The 19537-nt window shown below is 39.0% G+C and overlaps 1 protein-coding gene across 2 annotated transcripts in view; it reads right to left on the bottom strand.

Annotated features, from left to right (window-relative positions):
• NDST2 (N-deacetylase and N-sulfotransferase 2) overlaps nucleotides 1-19537 on the bottom strand; it is a 120593-nt gene that overhangs the window by 83721 nt on the left and 17335 nt on the right. The window contains exon 1 of one of the 2 annotated variants that reach the window (XM_018910931.3): nucleotides 13145-13178. The exons of the other annotated variant lie outside the window; for it this stretch is intronic. The gene's annotated coding sequence lies outside the window, so the exon portion shown is untranslated. Of the gene's footprint in view, nucleotides 1-13144; nucleotides 13179-19537 lie in introns of those variants that run through there. 2 annotated transcript variants of the gene reach the window in all.

The raw sequence follows: 19537 nt of genomic DNA, 5'->3' as shown, positions 1-19537 counted from the left end.
TTTTTTTCTGCAGTAGCCTAGCCAACCAGGAAATCAAAGCCCTACATATTATCATATACTATCTTGTATGACTGAAGGTCACAGGTAGTCAAATCCTTTGTGTGCACATCTCTCTAGGAAATCCCAAGCTCTGGGAACAAAAATACTACTACAATCTCTAGAATAAACTCCTTGAGGAACTGGATGGTACGTTCATATGTATTTCAAATACATGTATTTATTTTGTGTGTACTGACACACACACATGCCTTTCTGATGCAGGAGTTAAAAATTCCCTTCTAACACACCAGTGGCCAAACAGCTAACATACCAGCATTTTGGAAGTGGCTTGCACAACAGGAAAAGCAATTGCACAGTAGGAAAACTCCAGCAGGGAGACAATCCAACAACAAACAGAACATAAAGCATCAAACAGCAAGTGAACTCTTGAGGAGCTAAGACAGATGCAAAAGCTGTTGGTGGTAGTGTGGAGAGATAGATGTATTGGTTAGCAACTTTAGGAATACATAGAAGGTGTGTAAATATTTATCAGTGCAAGGTGCTGAGAAGATGTATTGAAACAAATTTCACAGTCACTTATCAAAGACAGTTGCTCAAAATCACCCAGGACAAATTTTCACATATGATCTGAAAAACACTGAAATGCCACCCATCAAGATATACCAACAGTAGTAATTCTTACTGCTGGTACAGTCCTGACCCAGTAGGTTTTAGCAGAAAACTCACAGAAATATCTTCTCTCAACAATATGTTTGTGAAATGCTTCTACTTGGAAGCAATGTCAAAATTTAAAGTCCTAACATTTACTTTTACTTCCAGATGCAAAACCCACACCTCTATTAAACTATGCCACGTATACACTTCTCCCAAGCCATCACTACTAAGTGGTCATCAGTCAAAACAAACCCTTCTTTAAAAAGGACAGGCTTAAGCCTTTCAACATAGGCTAAACATTTTTCTGATACCCTCTAAAACTATTGTTATCTTGTATGAAAAGTAATAAATAACAACAAAACAAATGTTTTTGGTATAATTTTACAGAGCTATCATTTTAATTTTTCTGCTCAGCAGCACCAGTTCTTGCAAATCAACAGTACCCTCAAACTCATATTACAACCCCGGGCCTGTCAATATCCACAATTCCACATATTTGTTATTAAAAGGTACCTTATTCAGAAATCTGTTTTGACACTGCACTACTGATGCCACACGTACACAGCCAGTTCATACTGGGACTACTGGACCCCCACTAAACACAGAGACCCCTCTAACTTCAGCATTACAGTCAGGAAACTACCCAAGTCAGTCTGCAGCAAAGAAATTCCACTTCTGATGTGACGTGGACACAAATAAAGAAGTATATAAGAGAGGAACAAATTATTCCAGAGCATTTATTGTATTCATTCATTCCTTACCTTTCTCTTTACATTGCAGAGGTTACCTCACCCCTTGAAACACAGTCATAAGGCAGCAACAGGTTTCACATATGAATTATTTTTTCCCTGGGTGCTCTGGGGAAGCAAGAACATTCACTCAAGTGAGCATTCATGCCTCAGCTTGAGGATAAGGCTCTGCACCAAAGCCCTTAAGACCTTCTCACGGGTGCTGATTTCATCCACGAACTGAAAGAGCATCTCAGCAGGACACTGCCAGCCTCCTTTTCAGCTCCCACTCACTGATTGCCAGTCTCTGGCAAGTGAAATGTCAAGAAACAGGCAGGGGCGGTGTTTGGAGAAGGAGGGATAAGAGATTCTCACCATCCATCAACCTCAAAACCTATTCAGCCGACAACTTGAATGGAACAGGCATTTCATTCTCCATGGTAACAAGAGATGGAAGGAGGTTGGGGAAAAAAAAGGAGAAAGTACAGACCCGGGAAAATCTGATGCTGAAGATGCAGGGAAACTTGCAAACTTTGCCATTTCTCTCTGCTGTCCAAGCTGCATGCAGAAGAGAGAAAAGCCCTTTCCTTGCCTGCACAGTCTGAGACCAGCTGTCCCGTGGCCATGATGAGGTGTCTTTTCTGCAAGCAGCGTATTGATGTAGGGGGAGGAAATCCCTTAACCTGCACCAATCCTACCCAGAGGAAAGGCAAATGCCTTCCGAACACTGGAAATTTGGCAAAAATGCAGATTATTGCCCCCCAGAAAAAAAGAACTGTCTGAAAGGGAAAGATACTGTCATTCCCTGTACAGTACTTCTTGTCTACAGATCAAAGCCACTGATGCGGATTCAGTCTGTGTGCCCGTGCTGACCACAAACCGGAGTGGAGAATTAACATCACTCTCTTTGTCTGCTTTGCATCTTACGTGGAAGAAAATGTTTGTTACTTCTGTTATGCCAAACAACTTAGATGCACAGATAAAAACAAGGAATTTATTGATTCTTTTCCAAGGCACACCAAAATGAAGCATGGAAGCAGACAAACTTAAAATTCGGGCAGCACCTTTGCCAGCCTCAAGGGATCTCATGGTAAGTCAGTTCTTATTAACATTTCAGGCCTGGCCATCTTCTGAACTTTTTTTCCTGCTATTTTACATTCATAACTTGAGCTGTCACAGCCAGAATGTGCACAACAGGGAAATTACATTTGGATTCATGCACGTTTGTGTTCCAAGCTGGCCCCATGCAGCTACTGAAAAGAGTCTCTGGCTAAAGTACTTATGCAAGATAACCCAACAAAGGACTGAAAAGCTCTGCAAATCCTGGCTGCTGCTATCTTACTTTTTCTCAGTTTTGTACACTGATTCTTTCCTGAAGAACACATTTAAATCTCTCTCCCCCATCGAAACCCACCACCTCTCAATTTGGAGTTTGTTCTCACTTTTATATTGCATGTGGGACATGCTGTTGGTGTGATACTTTGTTTATAACTTTTTATCTATACAGAGAACTTTTTGTTAAAGGTGACCTGCAGAGTTGTTCTGAGTTCTTTCAGTAGTCCTTATGTATAAACAAATATGCTTCAGATCACAGTTTTTTTAAAACTCTGAATTTTTCTTCATTGTACTCATCTGAATTTTGGATAGGCAACTTTCAATTTCTTATGTAGATCTTTACCATTCATGACATCGCAACCCATAAGGCATGTTAATATACAATCCTCCCCAGTGAATTTCAGCCTTTATTCTCACTAATCATTTCAATGCCACATGAATACATTCTTGCTTTTGAAAATCACTTTGTTTTATTTTCTCCTTTGTCTTCCATGACTGACCAAAACAGAACATTAGCAGGAACAATCTTACAGTCACTTGCTACTTGTTCTCCAACTTTTCTTCCAGAGACAGTCTTTTCCTTAGGCAAAGGAGGGCACATTTACCTTTTGAAATTTACTTCAGCTCCATGGCTTAGAGCTATTTTCCTTTTTTTCCTGAAGACTTTAGTAAGAAAATGAGAAAGGAGACTATTCCATTCTCTCTTTCCCAGCTAAAGCCAGCTAAAGTGGGAAGGACACACACCTCAGCTGGAAGATGTCAGACTCCTACAACTCTATAAGCAAATAAATGCTGTTAAATGCACTTGCATGATCAGATTAATTCAGTTGTTTTCAGCTAGTTTTGAAGATACTTCAGAATTCCAAGGAGATATTTCCAGCCCATTAAAAATATATTCTACTGACATTTATTAAGATGAGGGTATTTAACATAGAAAGTTTTTTGTGTTCTTTTCATAGAACAATATGAGTACTTTGTTATTTTGCTTTGTTACAGGAGCACAAACAGGAAAGAATGTATTTTTGCCAATTGCCATAAAAGCAGAATCATCTGAGCTTGCTGTTCACTGCATTTCACCTTGATCCTCTTGAAGGTTTGAAAGCATTGTTGTTTACCTGGAGCTCAGGGAAAGGGATTTTCTTTCTCTCTGAAGTTGATTCTAATGTACTTCAAAGACTTGCTATCTATTAACATTATCCACTTGTCTTCCTATGATTCAAAAACTATACCCTTAGAAATGAAGAGCTTTCCCAAATCTGTTCTAGCAGCATGCTTTAGGGAAGAAAGAAGACACTGACAATGTTACCAATATTCAGAAATGTGACAAAAACCAGTCCAAGAGCATAGAGTCGTACCAACCACAGTGCCCACTGTGTGCTCCTTTTCAGCCACCAGATGGGAAATGTAGACCTGTCTCACCCAGGGCATACACAGAGATACACATCTTGGAAACAAATCGACTATGAATTGGCTAAAACTAGTATCTCAAAAGGCACCCTACCAAGAGGTACTGAAGCGAAGGGTGAAGCATGCCCACACAGAATCAAGGCCTTATCCAGCTTCCAAAACAGAAGAATAAACAGGACAGTACAGCCAAGATTCAAAGGACTGCCCACCATGTGTGCCTGCCAGGCAATAATAAAAGCTGAAATGCATCAATAGCTTCAGGCTGGCTGGGAATGAAACTGACTTGAGTTCTGATCAAGTTTGGTGGTCTCCACACAGCTCTAGCATTACAGAAGCTACCATCTCTACTGACAGCAATTTTACAGAGAAGTGAACCGGTGGGAACCTCACTGAGACAGCACTGGCAGCAGCACATCACAGCATCCTGAACTGCACTTGCCTGGGTAACAAATGGGTTTCTGGGAATAAAAAAGGCTAAAAAAAAAGATTGGAAAGCAGAGAAAAATCATCAAGACCTCAAAAAATTCTGAGAACAGCACTTGGGAAAGCCAAATCATCTTGGTTTAAATTGACAGCCATGGCTGAAATATCTCTGACCTGTTCTCAATACAAGTGATTTCAAGGTAGGAATGAGTACAGACAGAGTACACAGGGCTGACCTGATGACACAGTGTGTGTGTGATCAGTAAAAGAACATACAGTGCCACTGAATTACCAGGCATTTCGCACCGCAGACACACCACCCCAAAACATGATAGGTGGACTTCATGTGTGCAATTTTATCAAAACGTATTTCTCTAATAAGCAAAATTATACTAACCCAATAGTTTTCTATTTTCAAGTGTGCCCCCAAATTAATCAAAGATAAGACTTAAATAAAAAGCTCCTCAAAAGAATCAGCATTAATCACCACAGAGGTGAAGACTGAATTTTAAACCTAGTTTTTAAAATTAGTCAGTGTTTTAATAACTTTTCAAAAATAAGAACTCTCCACTACTTTAGAAACAAAATAAACGCAAAATCCTTGGGATCACAAGAGTCTCGTGTTTCATGAGAGACAAAGAGCAAATGACTTCAAGATTCCTAACAATTTGTTTGGCAAATGCCATCTAAATCAGCATTGAGGTGACACAAAGTCACCTCAATCTGTTATCCAAAAATTTGTAACAGCAGTAAATGTTAATGACACATAGCAAGGTAAAAGCTATCAGCCAGGGAAGGAACAGCTTTTAGGAGAGCTTTAGAGGCTTATATGTTTTGAATTCTAAAATTTTGTATCTGCAGGAAAGGTTTTCAGTATTTCACATGCAAACATTTTCATGCAAATAAATACATTTTCCTCTAAACTAAAAGAATTTAAAAGGGCACAATTAGCAGTTTTCACTGAGTATAAATCAGACAGCTGCCTGTAATTGGAACCAGGAGCAAAAGACGTACAAGAGATGCTTTCTTTCTTGCAGATGTTTTCCCAAGATCGAAGGGAAAGTTCTACTTCAAGACATTAATATAATACTATCTAAATCTACACAGTCTGTGGCTTTAATAGGTACATTTACATGTGAATACTTAGTTTTAGTTTGGTTTTCTTTTTTCTTTTCATTCCAAATTTCGTTTTGGATTTCATCTATTTCATATAAGATTAAAACAGCTACAAAAATGCAGCAAGCCAAATAAAGCTCACTGTGATACCTCTGCAAATAAAGCTATCTTTTAACAAGTAGCAGAGGAGTCAACACCAATGAATCCATACTGCTATCACTAGCAGTGCAAGAAATAAAAACACTACCCCTTCATTGCAATGGGGATCAGAAGAAGCTGCAAATTTAAACCTGTAAGTTTGAAGAAACTAAATATGAAGAAACTGAGTATCTTTCACATGACAGAGGCATGTCTAAATGTCTACTTCTGTCTATATTTCATAATGCTACTGAAATACAAGTGATGTCCAACATATGCCTGGGACACAGGACACACTTCAGACAAAGCACTAAGCAATGCCTTAAAACTTCATCAGCGAAAATAATACAAAAACAATGGGTTGGGGTTTTTTTTTTGGTGGGGAGCAGTGGGGGCATAGAGATAACCCCAACTAACCAATCTTTTTTTCCACTAAGCATTTCAACAACTCAAGTTGAACTGGTCAACTATAAATGAACTGGTCTCTTAAGAAAAATTATTTCCATTTGTATCATTCTGCAAATAAGAGGACATTTTTTAGAACAGATGACACCATTTTCTTCAGCCTTTCTGCAACAACTAGCTGCTCCCATGATTTCTAAACTGCTTCCCTGTTTTACACAGTGATCCCAGTTGTAAAAAACTGAGAAACTTCCCGTTTCTTCAGGTCAGTGGAAAACTAGAATCAAACACTTTTCAACAAGCTGATCAGAACACTGCAGATAAATATAAAAAAGAACCATAAATTACATATTTTTATGCACACCACTCCCAAGACACCAAAATGACAGAAGAACCAGCTGAGTTATGAATGCAGATGTGACCTAAGAGGCCTCAGGCACAGATAACCAACCAACCTGTGCAACTTAAAAAGCAACACAAACTCCCAGCTGCCAGCTTCTCTTCCCCAGTGTAATAAGATGTAACACATATTCAGTTTACAGTATGATGCCACATTTTGGCTGGAAGGCATAAGAGATATGAATTTAACAATGTGTTAAATTGAAGTGTAGCACCTGTGTCTTACCACCAGCCTGCTTGATTTCCCCAGGGCTGGAGGATGTGTCGTCTGCCACCTGGAGATGGGCAACACAGCCTGACTTACCCTTTCTAAGCTCTTTCTAGAACTACCTGGGCACAAGGTCCCCAGCCTGACCACAGATCCTAGGCACTGCCACAGGGTGGGCAGGAGAAGCATGCTTTGAATTAAAGAATCATTTGGCTGGAAAAGACCTCTAAGATGCAGTCCAGCCATCAAGCTGGCACTGTCAGGTACAGTGATTTCATACTAAATCAAACCAAGTGGTAGACCTGGCAGTCCCTAAGTGCTGTATCTATACATATTTTTAATACCTCCAGGTATGGTGATTCAACCAGAATGCTAACCATAGATTCACAGAAAAAAAGTTAGCCCCTAAATGAAAATATTTGACATTGCTTACAAGCATCTCTCACATTATCCCCTCTCACTTGTCTGTGCTGATATAAGAACAGCAGGCATATATTATATGACAGGCAACTGCTTCAAGTGACTGCACCACAGGAAGAAGCATCGACATCAACGACAAAAGGAAATATTAGGGAAGCTTGCATCTCCTACAAAATGCTTTGAAAAAAACCCTCTGTTGCAGCATGGACTCTAAACAAATATGCCTACATTCTCTCAAGGTATCTTACTTTCAAATGCAAATAATATGATGTGTAATGTAAGGGAATTTCATTATTCCCTTGTTCCCAGAATATAAAATAAAACTAACTGAATTTACCAAAGGACAAAAGAAGGTTGAAGCTCTCACTAATGGCTTTGTGCCTGATTTTTAATAGTAAAAGCTTCCTGTGCTCAGTTTATGAATTTGGAAGGGAGAAATTTTGAAACCAAGAATGTAACACATTTTCTTACAGGCATATTGACTTCTACCTTTCCTGTGAAGATAATGTGCACATTTCAGTTTTCTGTATTTCAAGATTTTATCATCTTTTGGAGCAGCAAGAAAGGAGATGTTGCTGAAAACATCTCGTATTACCTAGATTAACCTTGTGCTCACTACTTCCCCACACAAACAAATACCAAAATAGCAAGCCAAATCTTTCCTCTCTGACCTCCAAGTAAGTACTACTGCTTGAAAAAATATATCCTGTTACTGCTTGAAAAAAATCTACTGTATTCCCACCCCCTCAAACCATTCCTCTGTAAAACAGCTCATCTTAAAAATACAGTGCTGTCACCTTCCTTTTTCAGGTTTTTGCCATTGCTGTCACTATGGAAACAATCAGATCATCAGATATGTCAGTAAGCACAATTTATAAAATACAAAAGCACCAAAGGTAGATATTCTACATAAAACCCAATCAAGACGAAATTAGAGTGTTAGGAAGGAAACATTAGCTTTAAAGAACTTTCAATTTCATATGATTTCCTAGAGCAATGCTGCAATGAGCTACAGCCAAGGAGAGAACTGCCAGTGCAGAATCATGCATGAAGTCACACAGCCAAAGGCTGCAACAAACCACCAGGACAAAGGGCTGTCATCAACCCTTTTCCATCCATTTAAAACACAAAAATTCTACAGCAAAGGGAAGTCAGTATACCCCCAAAATATTACACCAACATAAGAAATATGGCAAGACATACAGATATTTATTTTCTGACACTTAGAAATAAATTAAGGAAGACCCTTTCAGTTTGTTTTGCCTGTATCTCAATAGCTCATTCAGTCATATTCCCCTCTGTTCATCACCTTTGTTCACATCCGCATCAGAAGCAAAGGCGAAGCCAATTACTCACAGCTTCCCAACCAAAGATTTAAAGCAGTTCTTAGAGAAACATCAGTTATAGAGCTTGGTTGGGCAGCTATTCTGTTGAGTTGTAGTTTCAGCAGTGCAAAAGCAGAGTGCTTATTATTGCTCTAAGACGGGGCTCATCCAAACCCGTACGCGCAGAAGATGCAGTTTTCCCCTGCTCCCAAAGCTCAGGACATACTTCACTTTGACATGTTGACTCAATTATAGCACTCGGGAGCCTCAAGAGAACAAACACAGCTTTTTGAGACACCTCCCTCTCTACCACACACACACACATTCTCCCCACGCTTATTTAGAAGCTCACAGCCTTTCATCACCACACTATTCTCTCATATGTTACACTGATGCACCTACCTGCTTCACGTTGCTGCTTTTCCTCCCCTCTACTTTCTTGGAAAGTAAGCAATTACCATACTTCAAATTCAGCTACTGAAGTTACAACACAGATAACAAAAGCAAGAGGGACCTCTTTTTATGACAAGATAAAATATTTCAGCTCAAGAAAAAAAGAGCAAGAAAACAGGTCAAATGCAAGATTCATAAAGCACTAGGAGAGAGAGAGAACAGACATGAAGCTGTAAACTGGTTTTAAAACATTGTGGAGCCAAAAGAATAAATGTGTACTTTTCTTAATAATGACATGACAAACAGTAAGCTCCAGGTGCCATTTCAGGTTGGGAAGACAATCTGCCAACTAGTCAGTGCTGCACAGCTGACCCTGAGACTGCCGGCTGCCTTTAGGACTTGGCTGAAGGACTTCCTCACATTTTCCGCCTTTGATGCTACATGCACATACAGCCAAGTCCCTTACATTCAGAGCCCCTCAAGTGGCTCAACAAAACAAACAATCTACAGTATTCTTGTCTTAAAAGCTCTGTTTTTGACTGGCTATCTTGATGACAGATGGAAATTTATCAGATTATTCACTTTTTGACACAGGACAAACCACTTAGGACAGCAGTTCAGGTACTCAGAGATGGAGATAAGTCCCTTCCTTACTTGAAAGATATGCTTTTGATTCCAAATTTCCAATACGTAAGATTATATGCTTTGTTTAAGATTTCCTCTATAAGACTGAAGAAGTCAGATGGAATGAATTCAGACATCAGCTGCAGGGAGAGAATACTGAAGGATTTGGAATTCTGAAGTATCAAGAGGGCAAGGAGGAACAAAGGTTATAAATTACACAACTAAGTGAAAACATAGAGTAGAGGACAAACTAAGATAAATTTACCAAGTCTTTTGTGGGAAACCCCCCTTCCACAAAAAGCTTCTAGAAACAGAGTGAATTTTGATGCAGTTTCCCTGCAGTTAATTATATTAGTTCACAAAAATCAGGAAACGGTAAGATAGTACAAAGATAAAGAGTCGGAGTTTATGTTGCTCAAATATTGGACAATTGTGCAGGTTTATATCTGTTTTCTATCTGGCTCTTTTTTCCTTAATCATGCATGACTGAGGGGTTCCAAATACCCTGTGCTGATGTACTCAATACTTTTGAAAAGTTAGAACACTATCAGAACAACTGTAAAAATCAACATGTAAAACCAGGTCCCCATTGTATGTGGTACACTCCAGTTATTTCAAATATCCTTCCATATTACCATAAGATAACCTGCTTGGTAAAAATGTCAAGCAACAAAAAAGACAGGATAAACTTTTCACTCAGTAAATAAATTAATCCTATGAATTAATTGCACTGATGACATTTGCACCCTTTTTCTTTGGCATAAATAAAGCAGTTACCCTGCTGAGAAAACAGAACCTCTAAATCCAAATGAAGCTTGCCACACATTCAGAGAAAGAATAAGATGACAATCATGTGGCATACATTTATCACATATTTAATGCAGTTCAGGAAATTGGAGATTGTCAGCAATAAGTACAGTGGGAGAAGCTAGACAAAACAAAAGGAAACACCTGAGGAGGAGTTATTCCCAAGGAAGAGCTGAGGAACTAAAGACAGTGTTTCTCACCAATTTTTCAGATCCAACACATATTCAAAGCTACTACTTTGAATATGGACTCTCCCTCCTGCTCTTGCTAGTTCATGGGAAATTTCATCTCTGCCAAACAAATCAAGGGAAAATGAACTGCAGATTCCATTAACTTGAACTCTGAGACAGCAACTCAGCTACTGTGAGTCACTGACAGCTGGTAACAGCCCTGCCAGCTTGGGAGAGACACCAAATTCAGTGCAATATCCATCCTCATACACTCAAATCCACAACGGCCAGCACATCTGAAAGGAATCACAAGGATACGCAGTGCTTACTGGAGAGGGAGATGTCTGCTGGAAAAAAAATTCCTCAGCAGGAAGGGTCTGCTTCAGGCAGTTACTGATAATACAGCCTACATGCCCAGAGCTCGCAGCAGAACACAACTCCATGTTCAAATCTGACATTTTCAATATAGAGGTCCAAAACTTTGTCCTGCGCCTAATTTTCTGGTGCGAGTGAGGATCTCACCAAGTTTTCCAGCAGTAAACCTACGTACATACAACCACTTCCAAATCATCCGTTCTCTCTGTACGGAAAAGGAAGTGAAAATGCAGCATGCTAATTAAGGACTCCAAAGATCCTTCTACAGATTGTACACGTACAAAAAAAGATATTCAAGCCTTCCTGCATCACGAATCAAAGTACAAAGAAACAGATACCACCGAACAGGAGGGATGAGCAATCAGCTTCTTTCGATACCTAAAACTACATCACTAAATCCAGCCATGTTGGATCTCTGGTCTCATCAGGCTGTCTCATTAAAAAACCTGGCTTGTGCATTATATATTGCTTTTGTAGCTGCACAAAGTCACTGCACGTCCACAGTTCAGCCAGTTACATGGCTATGGCAGAGGGCAAAGAGTAACTCATTTAGAAGGGTGAGAGAAATGACAAGAGGAAAGAAGTAACTTGATACAGATTCCTTAGACTACATATTTTATAAAAGCGTCACACTGCGAAATAAAATGAAGAGAGTTTGCTTGGGATGGGGGAAGGTTTGCCTCTTTTCAAGAAATCCATGTTTTCTAGAGGACAAGCACAAAAACATGTGGCTCATCAGTAACTGCCCTTACAGTTTTCTTCAACATATAAGATTTACTCACTTTTAGAGCCTTGTTTACAACAGCAAGCTTTAGAAGAAAAAAAACCAAAAATGCTATTTCTAACTCAGCTCAGTTGTATCACTAAGTCTCACATGACTTAGTCACTAATGGTAGAAAGACCAAAAATGCTTAGCCTCAAGAGTACCATTGTAATTGCTAAACTCAACCTTATTAGAAACGATTATTCTCTACAAGCCCCCAGGTACAGAGAATTATTCTTTATGATTATTAAATAAAATTACAATTTCATAACTGTAACTTCTTCCAGGACAGATCCTTACATCCACCTTCCACCTTTTAAATTAAACTTATTTCTTGCTTGCTTGCTAATTTTTCTTGATATTGTATTCCTCTCGATTGCATCTCACCACTTCCCGAAAGCAGAAACATTGCAAACCAAATAGAATTTTAAATTCAATGCATACTGTCATGCCAAATGTCAGCCAGGGACCTATTTCTGCCACATAGAACTAATTCTAGAGTTGTATGTAGTAAACTACTGCTTTTAGCATCCTTCAGTTAGGAGACTGTAAGAGTCCTTGGTCAGATAGGTTCTTCTCACTGAAGTCACAGAGCAAGATAATCACAGAACAAGATCTTGCTTTACCAGACAAATTTTTCTATACACAAAACGAGGAGGAGAATCTTGCATTGCCTTTCATGGTTTCAAAGATACATTTTGAAATTGGGTTGATGGTTAATGAAGTCTCATAGAAAACAGATGAATATAGACATTACAATATCACATATTTACTTTCATCTACCTTCCTTCAGAATACCAATAACTTCCCATAAACAAAGTTTTTTTCCTATAAACTAAGTTTGACACTCCCCTTAGTCGCTGCACTTTTAGATGCCTGGCACACTCAGTATTTCACTGACTGAAGGAGAAGATTTTGAAAAATTCCTGATAAGTACTCACAACAGAGCAATGCCATTAAATTTATTCCCCATCTTATCAACAGTCCTGTCGATTTGAAAAAAGTCTGTTCAGTTAATTGTCAACTACCTTCAGAAGACAGTTGATGTGGTAAACATAGAATCTTATGAGAAATTCACACAACTATGTAGGAGACAGGTAGTCATGCATGCCCCTCAGCCATCCCTTCCCATGCAGATTACAGGCTGGGTATTGTATTTGCATCATTTATTTTCAGAGATTTCTCTAGCTCTAAATTCAGATCTGTTCAAGAGATGAAACATTGCCTACCTGTCAGCTTCTGTGGTCTCCAGTGCTGCAGAATGCCACACAATTTAAACTAAACCAGAGTCTCACAGTGTTTTGATGGCTGATGCTTTCAATTTTATGAGCTGGTAGATTAGACTTTTTCCATTGCAAACCTAGATACAGTTTAAGGTGACAGGTTTGGCAAGTCTGGATTTAGCAGTTGCTCTGAACATAAACCTGCATCAAAGAGGATGGAAGTTAAGCACTCACCTTTTCAGCAGTGCCTTTGTTCAGAAGCCAACACACACAGCAAAGTCAACAATGCCTGGCTTACAAGAACACCCTCCAGCTGGGGAAAAAACCCACAATGGGCCTAGATTAGAGATACACAGGAAAGAAAGATCAAAGAGTACTTTATTTTATACACATATGAAGAGCATTGCACACAGGCTGTGCAACCAGCCACTTTGTTCTAAACAGAAAATACTCAACAACACAGGGCACACACTATTGTGGCTCCCTAAAAACATGTCAAGTGAAAGCAAATGCAGTACTTCTCAGTCATGGAAACCAACCCCCAGTATGTAGAAGGAGAAGCATAAAGAGAAAAAATATGCTAAGAACCCCTTGGTTTGTTTTAAGAGTTATCAGTCCACCACGCAAGAGAGTTCCAACTTCCTTGACTCTAACTTCCAGAGAACTTGGCCTTAAATTTCACATAACTACATTTCTTTGTAATGAGAAAGTTAAAACATGCCCCCCACCCCCCCATAGGAAGTCCTCAACACCAGAGCTCAGACAGCAACTGAAATTCTTGGGCAGACTGCATAATTGCAGAATCACAGAATATTCTGAGCTGGAAGAGATCTGCAAGGATGGTGGAGTCCAACTCCTAAGTGAATGGTCCATACAGGGATGAAATCCATAGCCTTGGTGCTATTAGCACCTTGCTCTGACTAGCTGACCAACCATATATCCCCCATATCTTGGGGATATGGAAAGACCATATATAGAAATTAAATGGAGCAATATAAATTGCTGTCTCATAGTTGTGTTAGAAAACAAAGATTCAGTGTTTTTTGCTTTGCAAAAGGACATCCTCAGACTGGTACACTTCCCAAATTCTTTTAAAAAACTCCTTAAATTAATTTCAGGGGTTGCCTTTCAGCCTACATGGAATTACCCAGCAAATGCCAAGCACAGCCAAGTCCTTTCTCCCCCAAGTCAGGGGCTGCAGCAGCAGCTCCATGTGACTCCTCATTGTCCATTTCCACCACACCAGAGCCCAGCAGGCACCTGGCACCTACCCAGAGAAGTTACTGAGGGGAGCAGTGAACCTGAACACATTTTACTATTTACCCTATGGCACCAGCCAAACAGACCAGCTTTGGGCTGCTCCCTATCCATTCAGAGGCAGCCAAACTGACTTTCTGATGCACTTTATTTCATTAATGAAAAATTCTCTGCTGCCTTCCTCTACATTAAAAAGGCGTCAATCCTGCTCATACCATCTCATCATGTGCAGGTGGCCACACATAACACAAACAGTAATTCACAGTCCAGGAGCTCCCTTAACCTTCCCCACTAGATGCAAACAGGAACAAACCAGTGCAACTAGTCCTCTATATCTGGTACTGGCTTGCTTCCATTTATCTGCAGCTACAGTTTTTTTTTTTCAAGACACCATTCTTGAAAAATCATTCCTGAAACTTACTCACCTTTCTTGTCCCCCTTATACCTTTTCATACTGTTTGCCCAACTGTTCTTTTTTAGAACACTTTTTTCCTGAGGAAAGGCAGTATCTAAGACTGGTATGCGATAATATAGATTTGAATCAGCAGGAAGCATTACAGAGGCAATATTAAAGAGTTAAGAGAGTCTGCCAGCTTGTCCTAATACCTCAAAAGCAAACATAAATGAAATGGGTAAAATATTTCCAAATTATTTAATCTATTTTCATTAGAAAACTGAGTCTTTGATGTTAGATTATTTCCTGACTATTTCTATCAGTCTTCTGTATCATATATTTGTTTCTATATATTTGTTCTTCATATATCAGTCTTTCCTTTGGGCAGACTATTTCATACTTCAATATATTTTATAACCTCATTCCCTTATTTCTAGTTATGCCCCTTCTCACTTTACTCATTTAATTAGTTTCTATCTTTCAAGTATGCACCTTTCAAATATTTGTAGACTCTTATCACATCTCTCAGCTACACTTCTGGTTCTCATATAGCCCAAGAAGGCATGTGTGCCTGTAGGTCCCAGGGTCTGTACTCCTTTGCCAGCCATTTGTCCCTCCAATCTCTTCAGTTCATTTATATCTATCTAAAACCAAGACGTTTGGGCCTGGAACAACTTGCAAGTTAACTCTCACAGCTGTTCAAGAAGGAACTTCTCTTTAACTTTTGTAACTCAAAACTGTATTAATTTACCACTTCCTACCATGACACATCTGCAAACTGATTTATCTGCTGTGCAGCTATTCACTCCAAATGTTACTGGTACTTGAAAAACTAGTGCTTTTTTTGTTTCACTCCTTCCCTGGAGCACAAACAAACACATTTCTTGTTAAATCATTTTGACTGAATTCTCCCCAGTGCCTCCCCACAAGTGGGAAGTACTTTATTTTTATATTCTCCAATTAGTTCTACTATCTCTAGTTCCTCTGTTAGTGTCTTTATAGTTAATTCACTTATAACATTCGGCATCTTAGAAGTTTAGAAAGACCCCAGCCTCTAATAAAGGTGTAAAACCATACATTTTTCAGTAAGATACAACAATACAATGACTCCACATGGCTAAGTAGAGTATTTTTCAGCACTACCACATTTTCATTTCTGTGACTTCCTGTTGAGAATTTCCTACTCTCAGCCTAAAGTATCTAATGCAAAAGACCAAAACACACAATCTGATGTCTCTTAAACCAGTTACAATACACAGTTATGCCAGGGGTGCTGTTAGAAGGCAGCAGCTGTCTCCCTTCCCCACACATTAACCAGCAGCATGTTGCCTTTGTTGTGCCACCACTGCCCTGTGGTAAGCCAGGTTGCTTTTCTATTTCAGATTCAGTGCATTGTGCATCTGCACAAATACCTATAATGGCACTCTGCAGAGATTATGCAAGGACAGGAGAGTGGGGCTATGTGAGAACTTACACCATGGAAAATGTCCTTCAGGCCCTGCACTTAACACCCACTTGTAAGCATCACCTTAGTGTCAGAAAGTAAGCCTGACATCCTGTAACTGGGAAGTCTGCAAAAACCCAAAGACTTCTCAGAAACAAACAGAAGGAGAACCCTTAACACCATATGAATGAACACTGAAGATTTCTGCATAGTTGAGGGGACAAGATCAATTGAACACAACTAGATCTGTGAAAGAGCTGAATTCTTTCAAGGATTAGAAAAAAACTTGATGGAGTAAAGGAATACAAAAACACATTGTTTATTGGAACTTTCTCAAAAGATTTGGTAGAGTCCTTCACAAAGGGTTACTCAAGTCACTGTGCAGGCAAGAAGAACAAAGTAGTCACAAGCAGGAAACTGGCAAAAAGAAATGAAACAAGAATCAATGATCAGTTTTGAGCATGGAAGAAGGGTATTTGTGGAGTTCTCAAAGATCAGCATCTATTTTTTTCAGGCTGTTATTAAATAATTGCAAAAGAAAGCAAAAACAAATAAAATTTCGTCTGGACACAACTTCGAGTGAGGTGGGTAGAATACACAGAATAATTTGTATTATTTAAGGAAATTCTAACAGAGAGAACTCTTGGGCAGTCTAAAACCATAGCAGCAAAGAAAATGAGAACTAAATAAACACCAAAAAAGAGGTCTTTAATTATGAGCTATAAATTTCCTGTCATTACTCTGTAAGAATTTATGTTGTCTGTCAGTGAAAACAGTCACATGATCAGCACTGTAAAAAAAGTAAACAAGATGTTTAGAAAAAAACCTCCATTATACATATTAGCATTCTCTAGCAAACACTTTCTAAACCTATATCTTCACCTTTAATTTATTTAAGTCCAGCTTGACTGAAGCAATATTTAGCAGAAAGAAAAATCCTCAAGAAATGTCAATGAAAATTATCAGGGCAAAGAATATGCCTAAAATTGAAGGGAAACTATACAGAAACCGTTTCAGTACCCTTGAAATCACGGGCAAAAGGCTTGGAATCAGTGACACCTAAACCATTTCCACATTTGCCTGTTATCTCTGCTAGTATCCTCCAGGACAGAGTATGCCTGGTTTCTAGGCAATCAAGCCTAATGTTTAACTGCTGGCACTGTTGGAAAGCTTTTCCTGAATTCTAATTATACAACTTACACCCTTTACTTCTGGGCAGAGAGAATAGGAGAGAATTTTTTTTTCCTCTTTGCAGCACACTTTAAAATTTTACATTATTGTAACTCCTCTACCCTAAATAATTCTGATTGTTCCATTCTCTCCTGGTAGGTCATGTTTTCTTTGCTATTAATTTCTCCTGAGCTACTATCAGTTGGCCCTCATCTTTCCTCAAATATGGTGTGCAAAAATATCTGCAGCAGTCCATTGTTCCAGAACACAGGAAAGAGAAAGACTGCAGCAGTCCCACATGATCTGAGTTCAGACCGGAGCAATCCAGGTCAGTTTCTTCCATTGATCAATTTTCTGTAACACAAAAAATAAAGATTCTATCACTTCCTCCAAAACAATAGATTGGGCACTAAGAACAGAACACCATATTATACACAGCACTTCTATGACTGGATACAGCATTCTCTTCTCCTTTTTTAATTCTCATGAGTGCATTCTATGCCTCAAAGTAAGCCAGAAAGGAGACTGGCTGTTGAATAAAATAATAATGACATCAAAGAAACAAACTAATGAAATGACAGACAGCAATCTTTCTCTAACGTATTTGTGCATGGATATATGACATCTGAAAGCCATCACACAGTAATTATGACAACACTTGAAAATGTCACCTACTGTAAAAAACAGGGAACAGTTTTTTGTGACCAAATTGTTGAGAAAACTTTGTATCATTTGTTTCAATTATATTCTCACTTCTATTTACATTACAGCACGTACCAAGAGGCTTCAGCCAAGGTTAGCTTCATTGCATATTATGCATCTACCCAAACACACAGCTGTAACACACAGCTGCCCTTTTTACAATGGCATGTAGTAATAGGACTTGGAGGAATGGCTTTAAACTAATTGAAAGAGGGCAGGTTTTATTTAGGAAGAAATTCTTTACTATGAGGGTGGTGGGGCACAACAATATATCATCCAGAGAAGCTGCAGATGCCCCATCCTGGAAGCGTTCAAGCCAGGTCAGATTGGCTCTGAGCAACCTGGGCTAGTGGAAAGGTGTCCCTGGTCATGGCAGGAGTGCCAGTAACTAGATAGTCTCTTCCAACCAAAACTACTAGGATTCTAACAGTATCTCTATATGTAATCAGCTTTCTGTATGCCTAACAAAAGACAGATGCTGTGCCACACCCATTTCAAAAGAAATGGATACAGCACACAAGCAGAACAGAAGTATTATCCAGATTTTACAAAAACAGAACTGAAACAACAATGAGTGAACTACCGAAGTTCACGTGAAAAGCAGAGCAAGAGGCCTAGATCTAATTTTCTAATCACAGTTACAAGCTCATTAACCACAAAACAATCCTCCTCTCTTCCCCCTTATCACCAAATAACACACACGTATGATGCCTGCACCTAACACTCACTCACAGTAATAGTGGTGGTCAAACAACATGCAGCAATTCGCGAAAAGAAAGCAGGAAATATTTTCTTTCTTTACCATCCTGCATTTAGGAAGCCAACATCACTATCTTCATTTTTCCTTCTCCTCCTAAGTTCATGCCAGTTCATACCAAAGGCCTACACAAGCAGGGTTTAAGTAAACACCTCATTTCATGAAGGAAGCGAAGAATTCTGTCACTGCAGTCCTCCTCCAGCAGCTGCTGTTAAATCAGGAAAAGTAAAAAATTGTTTTAGTTTAGTCACTCTTAAAACTACAGTATGATGGAGTGCTACACTACAACAGCTGGAAAGAGAAAAAAATCACACCTTAAGTTAGAGTGCAGACTTTAAGAAATAAAGAAGTCACTGAAAAAAAAGCAAGCCAGCCACAGACATTTCCATCTACACCTGAAAAAAACCATGCAAAACCAGCTAAAAGTGTATCAGAACAGACTATCTGTTTGTATTAAGAAAATCAGAAATGCTGCAGGAAATGATGGAAAAGCAAAGAGCTAAACCAGAAGCTAGGTTAGAAAGGGACGTCTCCCCAGAGCCTTAACAAATCCATCACAAGACCCTAGGGAGATGTTAAAAAAACAAGGGGCTTTTGTAGCATTTTTAATACTCCTTTATGTGACACAGCGCATATATTTACCAAGAAGAATAAGGCAGTATGCAGAAACTAAAAATACAATTGCGTGCTGAAAAAAGTTCAGGAGACAAAACAGCATTTGATCAGACACACAAAGGTAACAGACCACAGAAGGGTACAAATGATGTGAGAAAAACTGATAAGGGTATATTTCAAAGAACAGGGAAGAAACCACAGAGAAAGAGCTGGCAGAAAATATCACACAGGTTACACTTGCAGCTTAGTGAAAAACCTAATGCAACATTAGAGAAAAGCACAATCTGC

The sequence above is a fragment of the Serinus canaria genome, chromosome 6 (genome assembly GCF_022539315.1).
Source record: "Serinus canaria isolate serCan28SL12 chromosome 6, serCan2020, whole genome shotgun sequence".
Lineage (NCBI taxonomy): Eukaryota > Metazoa > Chordata > Aves > Passeriformes > Fringillidae > Serinus > Serinus canaria.
The sequence above is the reverse complement of the archived record's forward strand: the minus strand, read 5'-3'. Positions and strand labels throughout refer to the sequence as shown.